This window comes from Cydia amplana, chromosome 14 (assembly GCF_948474715.1).
Source record: "Cydia amplana chromosome 14, ilCydAmpl1.1, whole genome shotgun sequence".
Classification (NCBI taxonomy): Eukaryota; Metazoa; Arthropoda; class Insecta; order Lepidoptera; family Tortricidae; genus Cydia; species Cydia amplana.
This window is the reverse complement of record NC_086082.1, coordinates 16,373,320-16,396,182: the sequence shown is the minus strand read 5'-3', so window position 1 is coordinate 16,396,182 and position 22,863 is coordinate 16,373,320. Positions and strand designations below refer to the sequence as shown.

General features: G+C 37.2%; 1 protein-coding gene across 1 annotated transcript in view; it reads right to left on the bottom strand.

The window, feature by feature from the left end:
* LOC134654241 (stress-activated protein kinase JNK) overlaps window positions 1-22,863 on the bottom strand; it is a 173,893-nt gene that overhangs the window by 25,596 nt on the left and 125,434 nt on the right. The window contains exon 3 of the mRNA XM_063509711.1: window positions 7,150-7,198. The gene's annotated coding sequence lies outside the window, so the exon portion shown is untranslated. The remainder of the gene's footprint in view (window positions 1-7,149; window positions 7,199-22,863) is intronic.

Sequence of the window (22,863 nt, the reverse complement as noted above, 5' to 3'; positions counted from 1 at the left end):
GACGTAGAATAACTTCTAACAATTTAGAACAAATATTAAGTGTATATCACGAATGTCATATATTAAATCATTGAAAATATTTTTTCTAAGTCAGCAGCAATGGTTGCTAAGAGAGCGAGGTGTTCAAAATGATCTTGACGCGACTTTATTATGAGAATAAGAGCGCGTCAAGGTAATTTTGAACACCTCGCCCGCTTAGCAACTTCTGCTACTGACTGTACTCATGAGTCTCATGACCACGGTAAAGAAGGTTCAAATTAATCTGACTCCAGCATAAGACGCCTAGACTAAACCATCTGATAAGAATCGTAATAAATGAGGAGTCCATTAAAGGTACTCTATAACAGGGCCAGAGGCTTGACCTTGCCAGGAGGAATTCTATTAAACGAACGACCTCATCGGAAAGTGACAATTTGAAATATTTGCCAATTTTGTTAACTTGGAAATTGGCGTTGTTTTGGACGGAGAATGAATTATTTTACGTAAAATCGAATAGAGTCCCAGAGGCTGGGAATTTATGAACTTGTTTAGAACACTTATCTGAGGGCACAAACGCTAGCGTGCACTGAAAATGGTTCACTTTAGTGTAAAATATCTGCTATGAGCTCGCGTAGCACGTAGCAAGTGCCTACGCTGTAGTAGCACTCGCAAGTCGCAGCGTCGATAATCAGAATTCATGAGGCGTAGGTATATACAGCCATATTCGAACTTTAAAATACGTCAAATATTAGATATCTATTAGACGTCAAAAGTGACGTTTCTTCAAACAAAAACGTTAATTTTGACACTGACATATCTTGATGATGTCTAATAGATATCTAATATATATCTAGTTCAAAATCCGAAGACGGCCCATACTGATTGCAATAACAGGAGGCCTAATCTAATTTTAGAAATAAATTGTATTCATTAATTAAACCAAAACTAATAATTATAGCCATTCACTCTCCCATAACTTTCCTTCCTCCAGCCACCAAGGAGCATTTAATTAGACAAACGGCTCGCCGCAAGAACGCGAATGGAAGAACGAATGGAACGAATGAGCGGAACGGGCGCGTTTACTTTGATTCGTTCGGTCCCGCGGGCGCGTTTCGCTCATCGGCGGTAATGGGGAGAGTGATGCAATCTTAGGGTTGCTAGTTTATTTTTCTAGTTCTTATTCTTGCGTAATTTGGTTTGATTTTTGTAGAAAAAATGTGATTGTTATCTATATGAAGAAAATAGACATTAACACGAGTAGATATTTCACAATAGTTACTGATACAGGTCTGTAAATTGTCTATGAGATGTTTCGCAACTTATTCATTTCATTATTCCTTCTTTTACTTTAGGGACAAGTATAAATTAATAACGTTAGTGAAAATAGACCCGGGGCCCGTTTCTCAAAAGCTTGTAACTTGTAATAGAAGTGGAAGTCCCCTTCTAGCAAAAGCTGTCAAAAAGTGACATCCGCTTGTATTACAAGTTACAAGCTTTTGAGAAAAGGGCCCCAGAACTCATTTATTATAGCTTGTAACTAAAAATCGGCGGAAATCTTAAACCATTTTATTAGAAATTCACCTTTATTTATTTTGGGCCCCAGTTCTACAGTGGAAAATATATAGGTATAATAGTGCATTTTTGGCATATCATGATATCACATTATGCACGGAGCATTAACGTAGAAATGAGTGCTTATTCATATTAGTTAGAAAAATTAATTTGTGTTGACCCTACGCAATTGCGGCCTCTTCGTTAGCGATGGTCCACAGAGACGTTCCATTGATTGCCACTCCTGAATGAATGGGAGCAAATCCGACGACGCGCCGAATGAAAACGCAACGTGAAACCGTGCAAATACGATCGAGGAACTACAGTGGCAACACTGGCAACGGTACTAGGATATACGAGGTAAATGCTTCGTTTTGTTGGGCTTGTGAGACACACTTGTTTACGCTACAAAAATAGAATATATCCCTGAAAGTTCAGGACATGGAACAAAAACTTTGGCCAAATTTTACCTAGAAATAACTCTCAATGTAAATTTAGCCTTTTTGAAAACGTGGAAGCGTCAAGTACGGCAAATTAAACGCCGTGGTGACACGATTAAAAAATACAAGTAAAAACACATTTTACATCAGACAACACGCCTGGCACAACACACATTACACATGGTCCTATTAGTCGCGCTCTTTCCAAGTTTTCCAACGCTGCATCAGCGCGATGTAAAAGTGTGTATCGCCTGTACTACTTATACTCGCAAAACAGCAGTAACAATACATTGGAAAACACATTCATTTGTTTTCCGTTTTCCCGCGCAATTTATTCTAAATTCAAACTGGAATTCCAATGGCTATTATTTGTCGTGAAGCAGCATGGAATCGCATGCATTTCATGTGTCAGATTGAGTACCTAACCAGATATGCATTTCAAATCTAGCACGGACGTGGCGCGCAGTCGAGTCGCGTTTTCCATATAGGTAGATTGCAGTTCAAAGTCCACCTGTGAACTTATATTGATTCGATGTAAAATGCTTTTGTACGTGTAGGAAGATCGAGACGCGCGCTCACGGACGAAGCCAAGGGCCCGTACAGACAGACTGCAACCCGACTGCAACTTGTGTGGGAACTGCACGCCGACTGCAATATATGACAGGATCTTATTTGTAGAGCCATAAGAGCGTGTCACATATTTTGCGGACTTCGAAGAGTAACATCATATTATTGCAGGTGACTGAACAAGGGTGACATGGGGACTATAACCCTATTAATTTATGGACTTGAAAGCTAGTAGGTACATAAAAGGAGGGCTGATAAATACAGAATGAAATGACGACCGGTCTGGCCTGGTGGGTAGTGAGGTAGTGACCCCGCCTGTGAAGCAGATGGTCCTGGATTCGAATCCCGGCATTTATTTGTGTGTTGAGCACAGATATTTGTTCCTGAGTCATGGGTGTTTTCTATGTATATGAGTATGTATTTATCTATATAAGTATGTATATCGTCGCCTAGCACCCATAGTACAAGCTTTGCTTAGTTTGGGGTAGGTTAATCTGTGTAAGATGTCCCCTAATATGTATTTATTTATCTAGGCAAAACATTCGATATTTATCCAATTTCACAGCGAGTGTCAAACAAAACACGCCGAACATTCTCTGGGAACCTATAAATCGACATTTATTTACTGTCCTCGTACATTTTGCATTCATTTCCCGGGAGCCACTGCAGAACAGAAAGTTGGTACGAGTTGGACGACGGGCGAGCAGGGTGACTTACAACTTGGGTTACTTAAAATGTTTAGCCTCGAGTGATGCGCTGAAGTAAAGACACGTTTGATCTTGTTTTCTTGGAAATGGTGGTTTCAAAATGTCTGTTGTTGTCCAACTGGTATGAGCGAAGTTTTGTCAAAGAGTTAGATGTTCGGAATAGGACCATGCATGATGCAATAATCGACGGGCATGAGTTTTTTGCTCTAGTCTTCTCGGCTAGGCTAGGCTGGTTCTCCACTCACACTGCTAGTGATTTAACTGATGTCACTGAAGCGAGCGAAAACTTAGTAGTCTGATCCCTTTGTTTGACATAATTATTGAAAGTCATAATGTAATGATTGTCAGATTATTAGTCATAATTCTGAAACCGTTAACTTTTCAGGATTTTTGTAAGGTTATCCAATAGATAGGTTAGGTTTGTTTTGTTTTATGACAATCCTGAAAAGTTATGCGTTTCTAAGAAAAATTATGTTATGACTAACAAAAATGCGGACAACCATCAATATATTAGTACTTAAAACTTTATGGCGAACAATAGAGACCTATTAGTAGTATCCTAGTCATTCGATTTTATATTGCAACTGGTTCAAAATGCATGCACCAAGAAAAATGAATATTCGCAAACTCGCATCCCGCCTGTCAGCTAAACAAAATGGCGTTTACCAGCGGTGCGGATCGCGTCCGCGTTGCATTCAGCATTCATTTCCCTGGCGAGGGCCTGGCGGCTCCCTTGGCCGTACATTATATATGTTTTTTTTTGATCATATTTTGTTTGGAAAGTTTGAATTTAATTTTACGATCTGTAAGATGTTGTGTCATAGCCTATTGGCACTAAGCGTGAATTACTTTTCAACACAGAGTTTTTAATCAAGTTTCTAAGGACGCAATTTTTGAAGTGAAAACTTCTTTAGCGGCGTTGGGCACTTTTTGAGGTGGGAAAAAATGATAAACTCGAGACAGCGTAAGGCGATCACGTGACCGTAAGGTTTAGATGGCCAATCATTTAGATGGCGTTTAAATCAATAAAGAAAATCTCAATGACATTACATGAAAAAGGTTCTAATCTTGTACGGGCTAAAATACGAGGATCTCACAGTTACGTTCTAACTTTATATCACTCAAAATATAATTCAATAAAGCTACATCTTGATGAAATCGCTAATAAAAGTGAACTCTAGTACTGGTGAATAAAACTCAAAATATCATGACTAAAATATATTTAGATGCGAGGTCTGCAAGGTAACTTTACAATTTCTATTAGAATTTTAAACAATTAACGCTACAAATTTAAGCTCACTGGCCAACAATTTCGGAACTAAAGTTTTTCAATAGAAAGGAGGATGGATCAATTATACATAGTGCTGCAGACATTTTGGACTAGTCATTGAGTTTTCACTTCTGTCGGCACTCCCGGAGTGCAACCCGTTGTTTTTTTTTATTAAATTATACATAGGAGCCTATTCGAACTTCACTAAAATAATATTATTCCAATGTCAATTTGACTTGACACATTTTTAGGGTTCCGTACCCAAAGGGTAAAAAACGGGACCCTATTACTAAGACTTCGCTGTCCGTCCGTCCGTCCGTCCGTCCGTCACCAGGCTGTATCTCACGAACCGTGATAGCTAGACAGTTGAAATTTTCACAGATGATGTATTTCTGTTGCCGCTATAACAACAAATACTAAAAACAGAATAAAATAAAGATTTAAGTGGGGCTCCCATACAACAAACGTGATTTTTGACCGAAGTTAAGCAACGTCGGGCGGGGTCAGTACTTGGATGGGTGACCGTTTTTTGCTTGTTTTGCTCTATTTTTTGTTGATGGTGCGGAACCCTCCGTGCGCGAGTCCGACTCGCACGCGGCCGGTTTTTATTTACTATTTCTTAAAGGGTTACTACGTCTATCCTGACACCTAACACTTTCCGCTGAGAGAGACAGAAAAAGGAATAATGCCACTTCCCTGTCGCTCTTAACAGCAAGACAGCAGAAAGTGTCCAGCGAAATGACGGATCTAATAATCCCTTTGAATATATTTTTTAAATGATTCGATTTACAAGCCTAGGTACCTTAACGTGGTAACTCTATTGAAACGTCAGTTTCCTCTATCTGAATACTACTGTAACCACATAGTATACGTCGATCAGTGAATAAAACATCGCAGAGCACTTGACACGGTTGGGGCCACCCGGCCCGTAATCTAATTAAATTCCTACTTCAATACAGCCTGCAGATGTAGGCGTAAATATATGCTTCCCTAGTATTTAGTAGCTACATTTACATTTGTAACACATTTAGGTAGTAACAAACTAGGTCCTAGCCTGTGACTCGGGAGTCAGTGATTCCTTCTCTCCTAGGTGTAAGCTCTCAATGCGGTATAACAATAGTATCATCAATGAATAATGGTACAAGTGTGCTACGTTGGTCATTTCACTCGAGGCTATATTGTGCGCCCGGGCTGAAAACGAGAGTGCAATAAGATAGCCGATGTGTGTAATGACCAATGCACACGTGTTTCATAAGATTTTCATCACACTAGCGAGGAAAAAAAACATAACATATATTAATCAAATTTTAATTGTTAAAATGTAATACAGTTAGTAAACGTAACATACAATTACCGCACAAATTTCATAATTATAATGTTAAAAAGCAAGGAAGCAAGCAAACGCAGGTATTATGAGTCTAAAAGCGGTTCAATAAAGTTCCACGTTACGAGCAAGTGTGTTGAAAAAAAAGTATCATTCGGATTATCACACACTTTATACATTATTGCACAAGTTCGATAATTATATTAATTAAAATGAAAAAAGCTCGCAGGTTTAATATCTAGATTTATGATTCTGAAAGTGGTTGAATAATTTCCACGATTCAAGCGAGTTGAACAATATAACCTCTGCAACATTATATTCCAAGCATTCCCAATTCGTGATTTACAACACGGAAACGCCATCTTGTGGAAACGGAATCAATATATTTTACTGCTACCGAGACGCCATTAAAGCACCATTATACTTATAGAAAAAGTTACTAGTTTTGGCACGTGCATCCCTCTATTTATGCAACTTTAAACTGTAACCTTAAAGAGACAAGGTTGCTTTTTCTCTGGTAACACTGAAATGCTGACCGCTCAATTCCTTTTAATTTATGACTGGCAATCTATAAAAACGGCTCAACATCGCATTTGAATTCTGTTCCAAATTTAAATTTCGAAAAACATTAATCTTAAAGGCATTTTTCGAGAAACAATTGCCAAACAGCATTTTTGAGGCGCGGAAAAACGGGGAGATTATTTATAAAGGCAATCGTAAGCTCTAAGAAATAATAGAGTATTTTCGAGATATTTTATAGGGGAATAAGCCTGGGGATATCGAAAACGGTTGGCAATGTGGTCGGAGCATATTCCATTACCCAAATTGGGTATCTATCAGATACTCGCGACTAAAGTTCAGATAGATAACAGCTTTTGCAAAGTGTTATTAAAAGTTCTAACATCACATTTCAGCGTGCGGTTGTTTTATGCCATAAACGCGGCGTTGAATGTAGAAAAAAAATTATTCCCATTAACACAAAAAAAAGATAAGATAAGGTATTTATTATTAAGGTGTTTTTTTAAGGTAAAATTTTTTTCATTGCAAAAAAAAAAACAAGGAGGTTGATTCTAATTTAAGTGAACTGGTTATGATAAGACCAGACGAAGGGTACGTCCGTATCGAAATATTATGACGGACTTGGATATTATATCAAGATGCTTAATTCTCTATGAAAACCATACAAAAATAAGCCCCTTTGAAAAGACACTCCTCATATTATTTACCTACGGGCTGTGCTCGATGGTTACGTACGCTCGCGTACAGGTTCTTGTAACTTTATTTAAATTGAAAGATCTACTTTTTACTCACCATAAGTTACACGTTGTCATTTTGTTAATTTACTTTCTGTACACACAACCTGAAACAATAATAAATATCGTTCGTTAAAAACATTACAAACGTTCTATAAAAATATAAGTATAGCTAACAACTTTGTCAGTAGAAAAAGGCGCGAAATTAAAATTTTCTATGGGACGATTAACCATCTCGCCCACATTTTTTGAATTTGCTGCTATTTCCTACTGACGGAAATGGCTTGACAGACTTAAGTATAATAACTTCAGTGCAGCCAACACATCTAATATACAGGAAGATGGTGTTCTTTTTATAAAATATTATCCTTCTAGAATGCATCCAAAAGGTACACAACAACTTACGCTTTAACTTTTACCTACCTATAGGGAAACAAGATTTCACAACGAAAAATATTAAAAACTTATAATTATTACTAGTGACCCGCCCCGGCTTCGCACGGGTTAACAAACTATAAATCCTTCCTCTTGAATCACTCTATCTATTATAGGTGAACCAGGATCTATTGAGGGTGCGCCATGTTGCGGAATTTCACTGGAACTAATTTTTTCATACTACACTGAATTGTCACCCTATACATGAGAATAACAGCGCCCTCTTGACAATTATCATATATTACTGGTCAGGCTATAAAAAAAAACCAATACCATCAATTCGTTTCGTTGCGTAGTTTTAAAGATCTAAGCATATAGATGGACAGACAGGCAGCGGGAAGCGACTTTGTTTTATACTATGTAGTGATATACTTATTTTTAAAAAAACCTTTATGGCCTTCACACATAGGCTTCATTATATCCTAAACATTTATGAGCCCAATGCATTCAGATCATAAATTCGAATATGTGCTCCTTAAGGCAGTTGATTGATTTCAATCCCGCTGCAAGTAATCTACGGCTGCACTTTGCAGGTATATCCTGTGCCAATACGCAGGGCTGTACACTTTGTTTAGCCCGTGCCTACCTGTCAGTAGCACGTATTTCAATACCTGCCGGCAGGGCCGGATTAACCCTAAGGCAGAGTAGGCAACTGCCTATGGGCCCCGCCTCGGATAGGGGGCCCCGGCGGCCCCGCGCGCGCCAAAAAAAATTGTGTTTCATATGGCCAAAATTCATAAAAAAAAATTATGGTACCTACTTATACCTAATGTCCAATATCAGTTTCTCAGACACACAATCATCAAATGATTATGTAAATTATGTTATTTTATAGCTTTTAAAGTCTGTAAATCGAGCTCGAATTTCAGGCTCCCGAGGTTTAGGCCCTCATTAATGAAACTTCGGCCCTCCAAGTAACTCTTGTGTGACACATATATTATTGTTAAGTAACATTTGATGATTGGTTCGTATCAGAGCGCTGCTTTCTTACAGTTCGACCTTCGGCGTCGCTTTTTAACAAATATAAACATTGATTTCAGAAGCTTAGCCTTTTGCCTCGCATGAAAGCTCACCTCGCTGGTTATAAGTACGCTTCGGGCTTGTTAAGTATGTGGAGATTGCTGAGCTCGACCTTCAGCCTCACTTTTTACCTCAATTTTTGGTTCGTCTACCAAATCTCTTCTTCAGCTTAGCCTTTGGCCTCGCTGCTCGGCCTGCGGTCTCGCTTTTTAATACAATGGACATTGGTTGGCGTCTGTGATCTAGCTGAGCTTATCCTGAAGCACGGCTTTGACCTCGCATGAAAGCTCGCCTTACTGGGTAACTTCGGATTTTTAGGCTTTTTTAACACGCTTTCACAATGTTTTCACAAAAAAATTCGATCTCGCTGCGCTCGCGATTTTTATTGCTTTTCCGATTCACCCAGTACTTACCTACATGCTACTTTGACTGGTTAATGAATAATCATTTAAACACATGTAAAATATTTATTATTAGGTTAATTTTAATCATGTGGCTCGTATGGTCGAACAATCGCTGTTCAGCCTCGCAAAATATTTAACTACTTATTGAGAAAAAAAGAGCTCTCCCCACACTGGACGCAAGGAGGAATCGGCAAAAACTAATATAAAAAACCTTTATGTCCACGTAAGAGCGAAAAAGACATCGTTCGGCTTGTTCGGATCGGCTCAACCGACACCTGAAGGTTGAAATTAAAACCGCAAACTTACTTCCCTGTACTGAACAACTGAATTTATGTATGCAGAATTAACTGTAAGGGGGCCCCGAGTATTGCACTGCCTAGGGGCCCCGACATGCTTAATCCGGCCCTGCCTGCCGGTGCAGGCAGCCAATCACTGCACTGCAGATATATTTTTTTTTACTTTGTTTTAGCCGTGTAAGTGTAAGGTCGTAACCAAACCCGGCTGTCAATATTGCAGTTCATTTAAAACGCCAACATACCAACATTCCCAACCTTTACCAAAAATACGTACCCTGAATTCGCCTGTAGTGCATAACTTCGCCTTATCTAGCGTTAAATAAATCATAGTTCCACGGTAATGGCGAGATTCAACATATAGGATTTGGAATAAGTTTAAGTAATTACTTATTGTAATATTTTAGTTGGGGGAAGTTGTGCACCAACGGGGAAGTTAGGATTTCTTGCGGTAGATAGTTTTGGCAACATTAATAACCGGGTCTGTCGATATATTTAAGTACCTATAAAAGTAAAAAAAAAAACGAAAATAATATATCTTCGTCACGCGTCCCCAATTTCGCCTTACATTTTTTGAGCTGTTTTAACTCCTGATTTTTAATTTCGAATAAGCCCCTCGGTCATATGAAAGGTTACGTGAAATATTTTGACCAATTTGAACAATATAAGGGGAAGGTCAATCGAGCTTTTGCGGTTGTCTATTCAAGATATTCAATGAAAACAGTTTTCTGTTTTGTTTTTGAACACATGAATGCTACCCACGTTGCCAGACACAGGTCAAATGAAAGGTAATAAAGGTGCTCGTGTAGTTTGTATTTTGAACAATGTAAAGGTTAATAAAGACTTTGCGGGGGTTTATACTTTATATTAGAGATGGGCCGAATATGGACTTTGACGAATACGAATATTCGGCCGAACATTCGGTTCAGCTCAGCTCGAACCGAATATTCGGTTGGGCTAAAACTGCCTAAAACACTGAACACAAGTTCATTCAGGTCCGCGGTCTGCACTTATAACGTGTTTTTGGGCCCGATTCAGACTTTGAAATAGATATCTAAAAGATATCTTTTAGACATCACCAAGATACGATAACGATATTTTTAGGATCTAACCTGTCAAATTTGACATTTCCGCGATTCTGGAGATACTCTTGAACGATTTCAACAAGATATGACTTAGAGATCCAGTTCACATCTAATAGATATCTAACTCTATCTAACGTAAAAGTGACACTGGTTGCCCGAATAGAGCTGCAAAAGAGAACTAGTTGAAATCTAAACTATAACGTATCTAGAATGGATCTAGTACGTGTCGTTTCTTGTGAATATCTTGAAGTTCGAATACGGCAGTTTGACCCTTCTTCTCCCGATCGACCGGGAATGTTTATGAAAAGACACGGAAACGTCTCATACCTGTACGGTTACCATCAGTTTGTCACTGACATAAACGCCGTCGAGAACGTAATTTACTTTCTATACATCCCGTTTGCACTAATATGCGAGTGCGAGCGAGATGTATAGAAAGTAAATTACGTTCTCGACGGCGTTTATGTCAGTGACAAACTGATGGTAACCGTACTGATCGCGACGTGCATCCGCGCTACCTAGCGAACGCCCATAAAAATTTTTGTTTATTCGTTAAATATTCGGCAGTTCGAATCGAACATTGAAAAATATGCCGAATACCCATCTCTACTTATTTATTTATTTATTATTATTGGGGTGGTATCGGGCCTTTGAGTGTCACGTCGACCAAGTATTGATCTATTGTGACGGCCCTTTAAAGTTCATTACTAATGCCCGTTGCATCCAGAAAATTACAGATGTTTTGGGCCGTAACGTTCTGTACCTCATAGGGTTGCAATACATGCCGCCCTAAGTAGGTACTTCTTTTTGACATTAGTGATCCACAGGAACAGAGAATGTGCATTGCAGTCTCCTCTGACTCCTGGCAGAACCTGCATGTCGCATCTCTACTTAACATGTAGGTACTCTGAACGAGCAGGTTTTTCTTGTATTCGGAATGGGTTCGCTGTTATTGAATTATTAGGGTAACATTTATTTATATTACTTATTAGTTTGTTTAGAACGAATTTATGCCACCAACGTGAAGTGTCAGATGAAAGATTAGTAAATTGTAGTTTCTCTCGAGTGAAAGTAAAAAAATCAGGTTTCGAATCGATGAAGTTACTAGACAAAGGCCTCAATATTGCTAATTAAATTTTTGGCAGCTCCAATTTTTCAATTCAAAAAGTTTGTACATTTTGTAGATAGCGGTAACAAAAAAATTATATAAAAAAATTCATGATTTTTTTATTACATATTATTAAAAGGTTTCTTATAATTCAGGATATATAAATTATTTCGGGATTTGAAGTGTAAGCGAAATTTTTGTTCCGGGAGCTCGGCGTCAGTGAGAACTGGCGAGAACTGCGCAGAGGGGCTACCGCGATAACCGAATTTCGCAAATTGCGGGCATTTTCCTCTGTTACTCTAATTACGCCTTCAATGGAGTAAAAGAGAAAGATCCCCGCAATATGCGAGATTCGGTTTTCGAGGCAGCCCCTCAGGACCGGGTAAAATGGCGTGCTCTTGTATTGGACTCCGACTTGATTGGCCCGACTCGTTTTCGGTCATCGCGCCAAACTAGTAAATAAGTAAGTAAATATTTGGCAACCGTATTGTGAACTAAATAAAAAAGAGCTAAAATTTTTCAAAAACTCTGCTGGCTGAACCTACTGCACCTTAATAATATAAAGCGGCCCATATCTAGTTTCTCTCCGTATTGTGGATTTTCTTTTTTCATAACGTACTTTCATACATTTCCTGGATGTAAATGTTCCATAAATTGTTTATGGTAGCTTTATTCTTTTACCACGATATTCAGCAGGAAACTTTCCCGTAGAAAAATAAAGTTAGGAGGAAATTGTTTGAAGCGGCAATATTTTTCTCTATGTAAGTTGTTTGAGGAAATGCTACAGAATTATGTCTTTGGTCTTTTTATGACAATATAAAAAGAAAAATAATTCTTACCTTTATGCCATATACACAAGCGAGAAAAAATGTTTATTTAACACATTCATCGCTGAGCTACGGTCGTATCGCTACGTCGTAGCCGATAACATGGGTTTCCCGGTATTGACATGGTTAGATCAATTGTTTAACATAGTTTTAAAACAAAATATTAAAAAAAATTACAATCCTCTTTATAATATCTCTAATTAAGTTTAAACAAAAAGTGGCACTTTTCTCCAGTAGTCAGCCTCCAAAATCCAGTAAGCAGCCTCTGTGTACCCAGTACTCGGCCTAATACAGTTTATATAAACTATTCATAATAATTAGATCCAAATCACTAATATTTATATCAAAATCAACGATATTATAATATTTATTTTTTCTTTATAATTTTTGTTATCGTTATTGTAGTTAGTTGTAGTTTTTAATTTTAGTTTATATTTTTTTTTTGCATATATCAAAATCAACGATGTTATAATATCTATTTTTTATTTATGATTTTAGTTACCTATTGTTATTGTAGTTTTTAGTTGTAGTTTTTAATTTTAGTTTATAATGTTTTTGCATATATGTATTACTTACCTACTTGTTTACTCATTTAATAAAAAAAATCTTATAGGTACATACGATGCTTATGACACGAAATTTGTTGGCCATAGGTACTTAATTAACTAACACTATTCTTGCAAACTAAGAATCGCAATATTTATTTTCTAATAATTAATCCGTCAAAAATTAATGAGGTAAATCAGGTAAGAAAGGTATATATACCGGAAATGTTTCGTAGAGGCAAAACGCCAACGTGTCGTGATTAGCGCTGAATGGGTTAAATTGTAATTTTGTTAAAGATTTTGAAAGCGCGACACTGTTTACCTCAATAGGCAGAATAATTATTATAATTAAGGAAGAGGAATCAACCATGAATTTAATTTAAAAAAATACGAATAAGAGTTTATAACCTATAAATAGATAGCCCTATTTCGCAATGGCCAGGAATTACATTTTGATACTCTTAATGCATTTTTCAACTCAGGATGATTACAATATTTTATTTAGACTTAATTGCTAAAAATACAAAAGACATCACTCTCAATGCCTGATGGCATTCTCTAGCACTAGCAGTCAACCTTAGGGCTAGACAAAGACGTAACATGCTTACAAAATGGTGTCACCGATCCGATGTAGGTTACGTTCGTGAATGATGGCGTCATGTCACGCGACGCAGGCGCAGCGTCGCGAATAAAAACTTCAACTAACCTGATTTAGGGGCCGATTCGACGCAATCTCTATACCATCGGGGCGGTTCGGATTTCCGGAAGTATTACTTACGAGCGCGGTTTCAAGGTTAGTAGGTAAATACTGGTAAGCTTTTAATAGCTGGAAATGGTAAAAATAGAAGTAAGTATTTTATTACGGAAAGTACTTAATAAACCTAGGTTAAATCCGACGATGACGATGGCTCGGCATGACAGCTAACTGATATGATTAGAATATCATTCAAATATCAGTTTGATGTCAGGTGCACGATCGAATTGGCCTGATGTGTAAGGCCTGAGTGGCCGCTCGAAGAGGAGCGTTTGGCGGGGCGTGCAGCGTGGCGTCGTGGTCACGAGTGATTTGAGCGGCGTGCACTAAGGCCGCTCCTATACGTTTGCATTTGTTTAACATGCACGCCGCACGCCCCGCCCCGCTACACGCCCAACTCGAGCGTCCACTCAGGCCTTACACTTATAGTTTATACTCATCTGCGTGCTACGACGTAGCTATCTACATCGTAGCATAGCACTTCTGTGTATTTAACCTGTCGTTTTCAGCAGTTTTCGAGAATTTGTAAGTTTCTGTTTGGCCCAATGGTTGACTATGACAATGGTAGAGAATGCCTTATGGCATTAAATTTGAAGTTAACCCTTAGAGTTAATAAATATGTGTATAGTGTTCCATAGATAATATAAATGATGTTATTTAATTTTTAAGTAATTGCTACGGTTTGACGTCATAAGGCGATTGTAAAATACTATTATGAAAATAAATGATATGATATGATATATGTTTAGGGTAATTTGCGTTTAGGGCATTTTACGTTTAGGGCAATTTTCGTTTAGGTCTTTTTACGTTTGAGACATTTTGCATTCGTAATATAGGTCATTATGCGTCTAATACATATGAGTCCGCAATTTGTACTTTCTTGTATTGTGCAATAAAGGTTAAATAAATAAATAATAATTTGCTTACTACTTACTAAATAAATTAATCTATATTGCACAATAGACAATAGTCCAGTCAACCTGCGCCTATAACCGTAATTTATTCAGCAAACCGAAAGTTTGTGATACAGTTGACAATTTCACAAACAACGCAACGTGTAGGGGAGACCGCATTAATAAAATAACAATTACAACCCCCAGGCCACATCAATTCGTACAGTCAACATCAAAAGTAACGTATGCGACAAAAGTATTAACAATTCTCGAATAGCTTAACGAAAATAAATATGTCGCTATATATTGTACACAAAACAATTAGACTGTCAGGCCAATCTGAACGTACATTAACATCAGAATGATATCTGAATGATGTCGTTTAGATATTGTACGTCTTGCTCGCGCCTATAACATGTATGGACACGTACGAGCGAAATGCACGATAACTGACTTATAACTTATAACATTTAGGTCTCATTCTGATAGTCTCATCTATCAGTGTATGTTCGAATTGGCCTGTGTGGCAGATACTTTTGAACGCTAACTGTAGAGATACTCCACTATTTGGTAAAGATTTTTGCCGTGTTGTTTCATCAGCTACTTTTGATACTGACTGTACCATCTTTGGCACAGTGAACTGAACAAATGTGAACCTTATCGCAAAGAAGTAAGGTCGATGGTCTATCAAGAGAGTTGCTGTTAATACGCGCATATTTTATACGGGACTAGGAACAAGGGTAGTAAGTGTGTCATTTGAAATCCGCCCTTTCGGTGATACGATTAATTTGTTCATCAATTATTCATGTTTGCCGAATACCAATCATAAATAGAGGAAAGCAGTTTGCTTTTCTGCATATCAGAGCTTTACTTAGTGCATTACACTCTCTCTTTTCTTGAAAGATACTGAAATAGTTTCTGTGCATAATATTTTTTTAAAGTTATTGCTTTAAATGATGTTTAAAACAATTACACTTCGAAAATGGAATTAAGTGAACAATAATCTTATTGAAGTCGAAGAAACTAGACAAAGTTATTACTTCTTTGGCTTTGTAAAGTCTATGCCAGTTTATAAAGATAACAAAAGTTATTCAAAGTCAAATTAAACATGTTTTTTTTATTGTTATGACTGTGTGCAAAGATTATTTTTATTGTTATGACTGTGTGCAAAGATTTTTTTTTTATTTTCGATATAAGATGATATCCAAATTAAAACAAATCGTATTTTATTAGACCTAAACAAACACTCTTCAAACATTATTCTGCGAGTAGGTCTCAAGGGCTCATTCATATGTCAATAAAACACTAACAGTGACATCATTGATTGATATGAAAATATATAATGAAAATGAAATGAAAAATATTTATTTCGAGCAACTATCATACAGATTTGTTAGTAGACTTACGTTCCTAATGTTAGTACCTAATTAACTATTACAATACATATTTACAATATATATACACTACTGGAAACATGCATTTCGCAGCAACATTTACAAATCCAGCAAATACCTGGGGAAACATATATTACATTAATTTACTAGTAAGCTTAAAAATTAAGTAGACTATTAAGAATTGAATATTAAAGTGATCTAAAGTTAATTGTTTTTTTACTAACGAGTAGGCACCATCGCCCACACTGTTAACTCTACATCGGTGGTCCTTATGTTTGTAGGTAATGTAGGTACCTACATGTGTGACGCACTCAACTGAACGTGTCCAAACGCTATTCATGAACGAAATACTCGTTACCACCGCGCAGCTAAGTACGTCATTACACTGTCTACTCGAAGGGGCGTGAACCATAATTGCGAGGGTGATGCCTCTCCAAAAATAACGTGCACTTACCTACGAGACGCCACGCACGATAGAAAGACTAGTAACCACGTTACCTCGAAGTGTGTTTTTTGCGACCCCGAACTCTTCATTCTACTTAGTGGAATGTTTAGGTTCGCAAAATATGTATTGACATTGACAGCATAAGCAGCGCGGCGTTGTATTTATATCGGATCATCATTAATAATGGCGTAACCGCCACCCTTTTTCATAGATAACGTCACATATATGTCGTCCACTTTAAGGAAGAAACAAGTAGCAATGAGCGAGTGTTTCCACTTAGGAAAGCTCACTAGCATTAGTGCCATTTATGACTAGATAACTTATTTTCCTACTTATATTACATGAATTATTATTTACTTATCAAACTCTGTGTTTAACACGAAAATATACTTAAACTACGTAAGTAAATAACAATCTTAAAGCACAAATAACAATCTTAAGTAACTTTCGTAACTTTACAATCAAAACGCTTCTAATTACCGATCGCTCCTCAGTTCATCAACGCAACTTCTAAAATATCAGGCGTATTAAATTGTAATATAAATTCGATCCATATCAAATCCAGATCGAATACATATCCTATAATTAAAATACGCCTGTATACTTCTTAATTATTTATTTTCAGCAATAAGGTTATTTAAACTCAATAAAAGCTTGGTGAAAAATCGAGCGACCACGAACCGCCATTACTGCTCCATTTTACGAAATCTCCGCGAAACTTTTTTAAACGTCGAATTTAAACATCGCATGCTGCGTGGAAAGGAATTTTAAAGTGCGGAAGTGAGCAAACTGTTCTGGTTTGAAAAAAATAATACAGCTATATTTTTTTATATGATATAAGCTTGAGCGTTCGAGAAGTGGAGCTGCAAAAAAAGTATGCCTCGGGCAATACTCAAATTATATGCTTCGAATAGGATTTAATGTTCACATTGCGTGATGTTTAAGAATCACCTACCAACTGCTACGGACTAGCTGTTTCGTATGGATTTTTTAAGACAGTTTACCGCTAGAATTTCGGAAACGGCAAGATAATTATCGTTAAGGTGCAGTAGGTTCTGCCAGTAGTTTTTGAAAAATCGTAGCGCTTTTTTAGATTATAAATGAGTATGAGACATATTTTTGTAATATGTTTGCCACAAAATACTTATGAATAGCAATCTTGAGGCCTTTTTATAGTAAGTAACTTCATAGCTTCATTGATTCGAAAACTGATTTCTAGACTTTCGCTTCGGTCTAAAACTCACTTTAATAATTTGTAATTTTTTTTACACAAACGCTAAAAATATGTAAATTGCTTCTAAAATGCGCAATTTTATTTTTAATCGCACTCGTCGAATACTTTTTTTGTTAAAACTTATCCCATCAAAAACATTACATGTAAAAAGGTGCAAGTCTCGCAACGCTTTTACTACAAAAAAGTTTTGAGATGTAATGTGAAACCAAGTCGGTTATTTTAATCAGTGCCAGGGGGTGTTAAAACCGTATCAATAAGATATCTTTAATTTGTAATACGTATAATGACTTGGCCATCGCACGGCTGCATAATGACAAAAGGATCATCGTCACCTATTAAAAATAATTCTATTTGTACATAACGCTAGCGCTAATTGCAGTTTGAGCATTACACATATTTACGAGTACGGTACGAGTAAAGCATTATGTGCGATTGCCAAGTCATTATATGTATTACAAATTAAAGATATCTTATTGATACGGTTTTAACACCCCCTGGCACTGATTAAAATAACCGACTTGGTTGCACATTACATCTCAAAACTTTTTTGTAGTAAAAGCGTTGCGAGACTTGCACCTTTTTACATGTAATGTTTTTGATGGGATCTCATCTCTTTTTGTAGGCAGTCCTTCTTTTCGGGTACTCATACCCATACTATGTATACACATATCATAACTAAACATATCTTCATTCATACTCACATCGTACATCGTAGTGTACCTCTACTTTACCTACAATTTGTAGGAACTGCAACAGTAACTTTGTAATATCATATATTTATATGGGATTACAAACTTACTTATGCAGTTCTTAGATCTTTAAAACGTGACTGATATTGCAATATTTTTAGGTTTTCCCTTTATGTGGCCATTAAACCCTAACTCTGTACCAAATTTCAGCTCTCTGAGTTTATGGGAAGTACTAATTCTATTCTGATGATCATGAGCGAATGAATGAGTGTCATAAATGCGAAACTTTGCTTTCGCTTAACTTCGGAACTAAATGACCTACAGACTTGAAATTTTGGATTTTAAGTATGTGATTATAGTTTACTGGATGACGAAAATTTCTGCGATCTGGTCTTATCCAGAGATTCTCAAATAGGGGCCTGAAAATGCGGCGAAATGGTTCCAGTAAAGGATGGTACGGCAGTGTTTGCTTCGCGCTCGACTTGGCGGGGGCACTGCCGTGCCCCCAGATTAAAAATAACAATTCAAAAAAATTTATATCCACGATCCCGGGCACGCACAACCGTCTCGCTCACACTTACGCCCAGTGAGAGTGAGAGAAGGACCTGAACCCACGGGACGAAATCTGCCACCAAGGTTGGAACTACGAGTACGAAGACCTTTCCAAAGCAATATTTAATCATTCAACAAACAGTAACGCTATATTAGTCCTGCCAAGCCAACGTTTCCGTAGAATCCCCCGTACTTAGAATCAAACCAACTTTTTGTATCGGGAAACGGCAAAACGTTTACATTCAAGAAACAAGAAAAAAAATCAATTTTGTTTCCGCACATTGCTGGCACACATAACAGAAAAGCCTCAAGAATTACGCAACAAAAAACCAAACGAAACAAGGAAATAGATTCCCGACCCAGTGATGCAAAAACACCCGCATTTTCACGTAAACAAATTCCTTTTCAAAGAGATTAAGGCTCAAAGAAAAACTTAGGTCTATTCCGTATCGTACCAATTACGAATTCCGCCCGCAGCGCTCACGGAACGCGTTATCAGATCGATATAAAATGGCTTAAACGTCTTAAAGCATCCTGAGACTTAAGCCTTTTTAAGTCGTTGTCGAGGATCAATGTGGAGTCACGGGTCGCAAACGGAACGCATTGTAAATTTAAACCGGTTCTTAATTTGAAAATGGAAATTCAGAATGGGTTAATTTTAGAAACCTCGCAACGTTTGTGTCATTAGAATATGGACTTTATAAGTTTGGAGGAAGGTTTTAAGCATACGAATAAAACTATTGCCTACTTCTTCGTCCTGCCTGCGTGTGTGGGTTTTTATAAATGTGTAAAAACTGCTTCTGGGTTATTTTCTGCATTTCTTTAGTAGTCTGATAGTAGTTTATGCAACAGTGATATAATAAGGGTTCTTAAAATTCAAGGGTCGAAGTTACAAAACGAGACGTAGTCGAGTTTTGTAAAAAAAGACCCGAGAATTTTAAGAACCAATTATGAGCTGTTGCATACATTACTTTTTCTATGACAGCTGCAGCAAAAAAAAAGAGTTATTATTAAAAAAAAAGAGTTATTATTTAAAAAAAATTGAGTTATTATTTAAAAAAAAAAAGAGTTATTATTGTAAATGAAAACATACCTCTTTCAATCAAGATGATCGGAACTTGTATCTTTAAAAAAATAAAGCAGTTGTATTATACTCATAAGATGACTGCTAGCAGTCATCTTATGAGCCTATAGACAAATCATTCAAATGACATTGCTTTAGATATCACTGTCAGTCATTTAATTGACACATTTAAGTGCTGGAGTAGAAAAATTAAATTATGATAGCGTCATTGTAGTAAAATAATGTACAGTCAAGTGTAAAAATATGGGTGCATACAACTTAGTCAAAAATATGTCCCATAGTTCTTAATTCGCTGACATAAGAGTTATGAGACATGTTTTCGAGTATGATGAGTGCACCCATATTTTTACACTTGACTGTACAAGACATTTCTATTATAGTAATGCGTATAATCGATCTTAACATACATCGACAATTTGAATCCCTGCGTTTCATTTGCACATACAGCATTCGACAAAACAAGTACAATCAGTAGCAATAGTTGCTAAGCGGGCGAGTGGTTCAAAATGATCTTGACGCGTCTTTATTGTTAAGACAATAAGATCGCGTCAAGGTAATTTTGAACACCTCGCCCGCTTAGCAACTTCTGCTGCTGACTGTACGCATGAACTAATAAAACAATCACGTTATAAGCGCGTCTGCAATTCCTATTTATTTAAGCAAGTTTTGAATTAAATTCGTGTACATCTACTAAACCAAGTTGGAATCCGCACCAACTTATAATTGAATTACCCTCGAAGCTCTTCAAGTCTCGCATCCCGGAATTTCTAGATAAATACTATAAATAGTCGCGACACTTCAACCCCATCTGTCAAAACTTTAACTGTCACGGCCGTCGCCTGTCGAATTACTAAATGTACCTAAACGTCAAAGTTGATAATTTTCATCAATTATGGGTATTCATAAAGTTTTTCTTAATGGAATAAGTAATAAGATATAGCCGCATGTTATGCCATTGGTTGTTTTTATAATTAGAATTTGTTCGTTTTTCGTGCATTATATTGAACACCGTGTCTTGTCAAGCAAAAATTAATTAACCTCAACTAGCACGAATATTACTCGATTGTATTTTATTTACATCAAAGTTTATCTCATAGAGTGCCTTCAGTTCCTAACTTAAAATCATGCTTACTTCTGTCAAGTAATTTGACTGTTAAAATATTTACTTGCGTGAAATTTTCGCATCTATTATCATTTTTGAGTACAAAGTCAGATAGCTGTCCTAACAAATACAAAGTTTCCAAACCGTAACAGCCGGTGACCACGTGACGCATTCCAAATTCAAATATCCAACGACCGAGAGAACGAATCGATAACCCAACTTTCTTTAGACCAGAGCCCGCCGGCATTCAGCCGCGGCGAAAGTTTTGTTTAAAATTCACCGAGGGAAATATACTGCAAGAAACTAGTTGCCAATAAATGTAACATGAATAGGGGGCAAATGGCAATGATGCGCATCCACCGGGCCCTATCTACAACTATCTATATCTACAAATCGAGAACCGTAAAGCAAAGTGCGAAGGCTTAGAATTGCTTGAAGAATTTTCTGCCGGAGGCCATTTTTCATATCCTGATTTCGTTCAGAAATATATCGTTATTGTGCGTCGCCTGGAACTTATTACCTCTCCCGGTAACTGGAGTCTGTTACCAAACAAAAATAACCTTTATTATTTGGTGCTAGGGTCTATCAATTATAAAAGTAAACTTGGCAGGCTTCTTGACGGTCTGAAAGTTGCGTGACTTATGGCCCGAAATGAACAGAAGAAAACCAAAGTATAAAAGTTTCGAAAGACTTATAGAGGACTATAAATATTTCAATATGGACTTATTTTTAGGCAACTGAGAATTGCGAACAAGTTTAGTTCAAGGCACTTAAATTAAGAAACCGTAAGTATGTATACCTATGTTGACTTTTTATTTTAGGAAAGAAAGGCCGAGTGAGCCGTAGGTCAGTAAGCTATGTTTTTCCTGCTTTAGAATTGTTCATCGGGAGAAAACACAACTTCTCGTACGTATTACACAAATGAGCAGACGAATCGCCTGATGGTAAGCAATTGCCGTCGCCCAATGGACACCTGCAATTTCAGAGGAATTGCAAGTGCGTTGCCGACCTTTAAGATGGGAGTACGCTCTTTTCTTGAATTATTGAAGATCGTATGGGCCGGGAAATACCGCGGGCGACAGTTAATTTCACAGCTTAGCCGTGCGAGGTTCAAGTTTCTGGAGAAACGCACAGTTGGACTGCCAGCCATCTAAGTGTGTAATTGTGTCTACGTACTACGTATAGTATATATAATTCATTCCTCCACAAAGCGTATCCCTGCTGGCTGTACTATTGTTAGTATTTGTCCGAATATGAACTCAATCTCTAATGGATGTTACAGTACAGTAGCATGGAACAGATGGAAAGTATCCACCCGGCCGGAGTGCACTTGTCATTGTCCACAAAGGCGCAGCTGCAGTTAGAACTTAACGCGGCGCCATTACACTGCCAACAGTACAGCACGCTCAGAATGAAAATTCACCGTAGTACATGTACCTAGCTGGTCCAACGCGTGGGTAAGGGGGTGTCCATTGACGTGAGGTGTTTTTCAAGATTTTTGGACTCCTCCCTTCTCCTGGTGAGATGTCGTGACACAACAGATATGTACGTCATACGGTCATACACACACAACAACACACATCATCCGTACAATAGGCTACATGACTAATTTTCATTTATCGAATGGTACCCTTACTTTTATCGTTTTTGGAAGTTAAAAAATAACTTAAATTTTGAAACTTTCAGGACCTGTATTTTTGTAACATTTCCGTATTTTATTTTAATATCCACATTATTGTGATAAATTGCTCATTTGCTATCTATTTTACTAGATTTTGTTATAAAATTCAACTTGTGTCATCATCCCTATACCGTACCGTATGGGATGCTAATATAACTTTTTTTTTGTTTTTCCAGCAGTAGAAATATGTTACAGTCATAGTCAACCTTTTTTCTTTACAGCAAGAA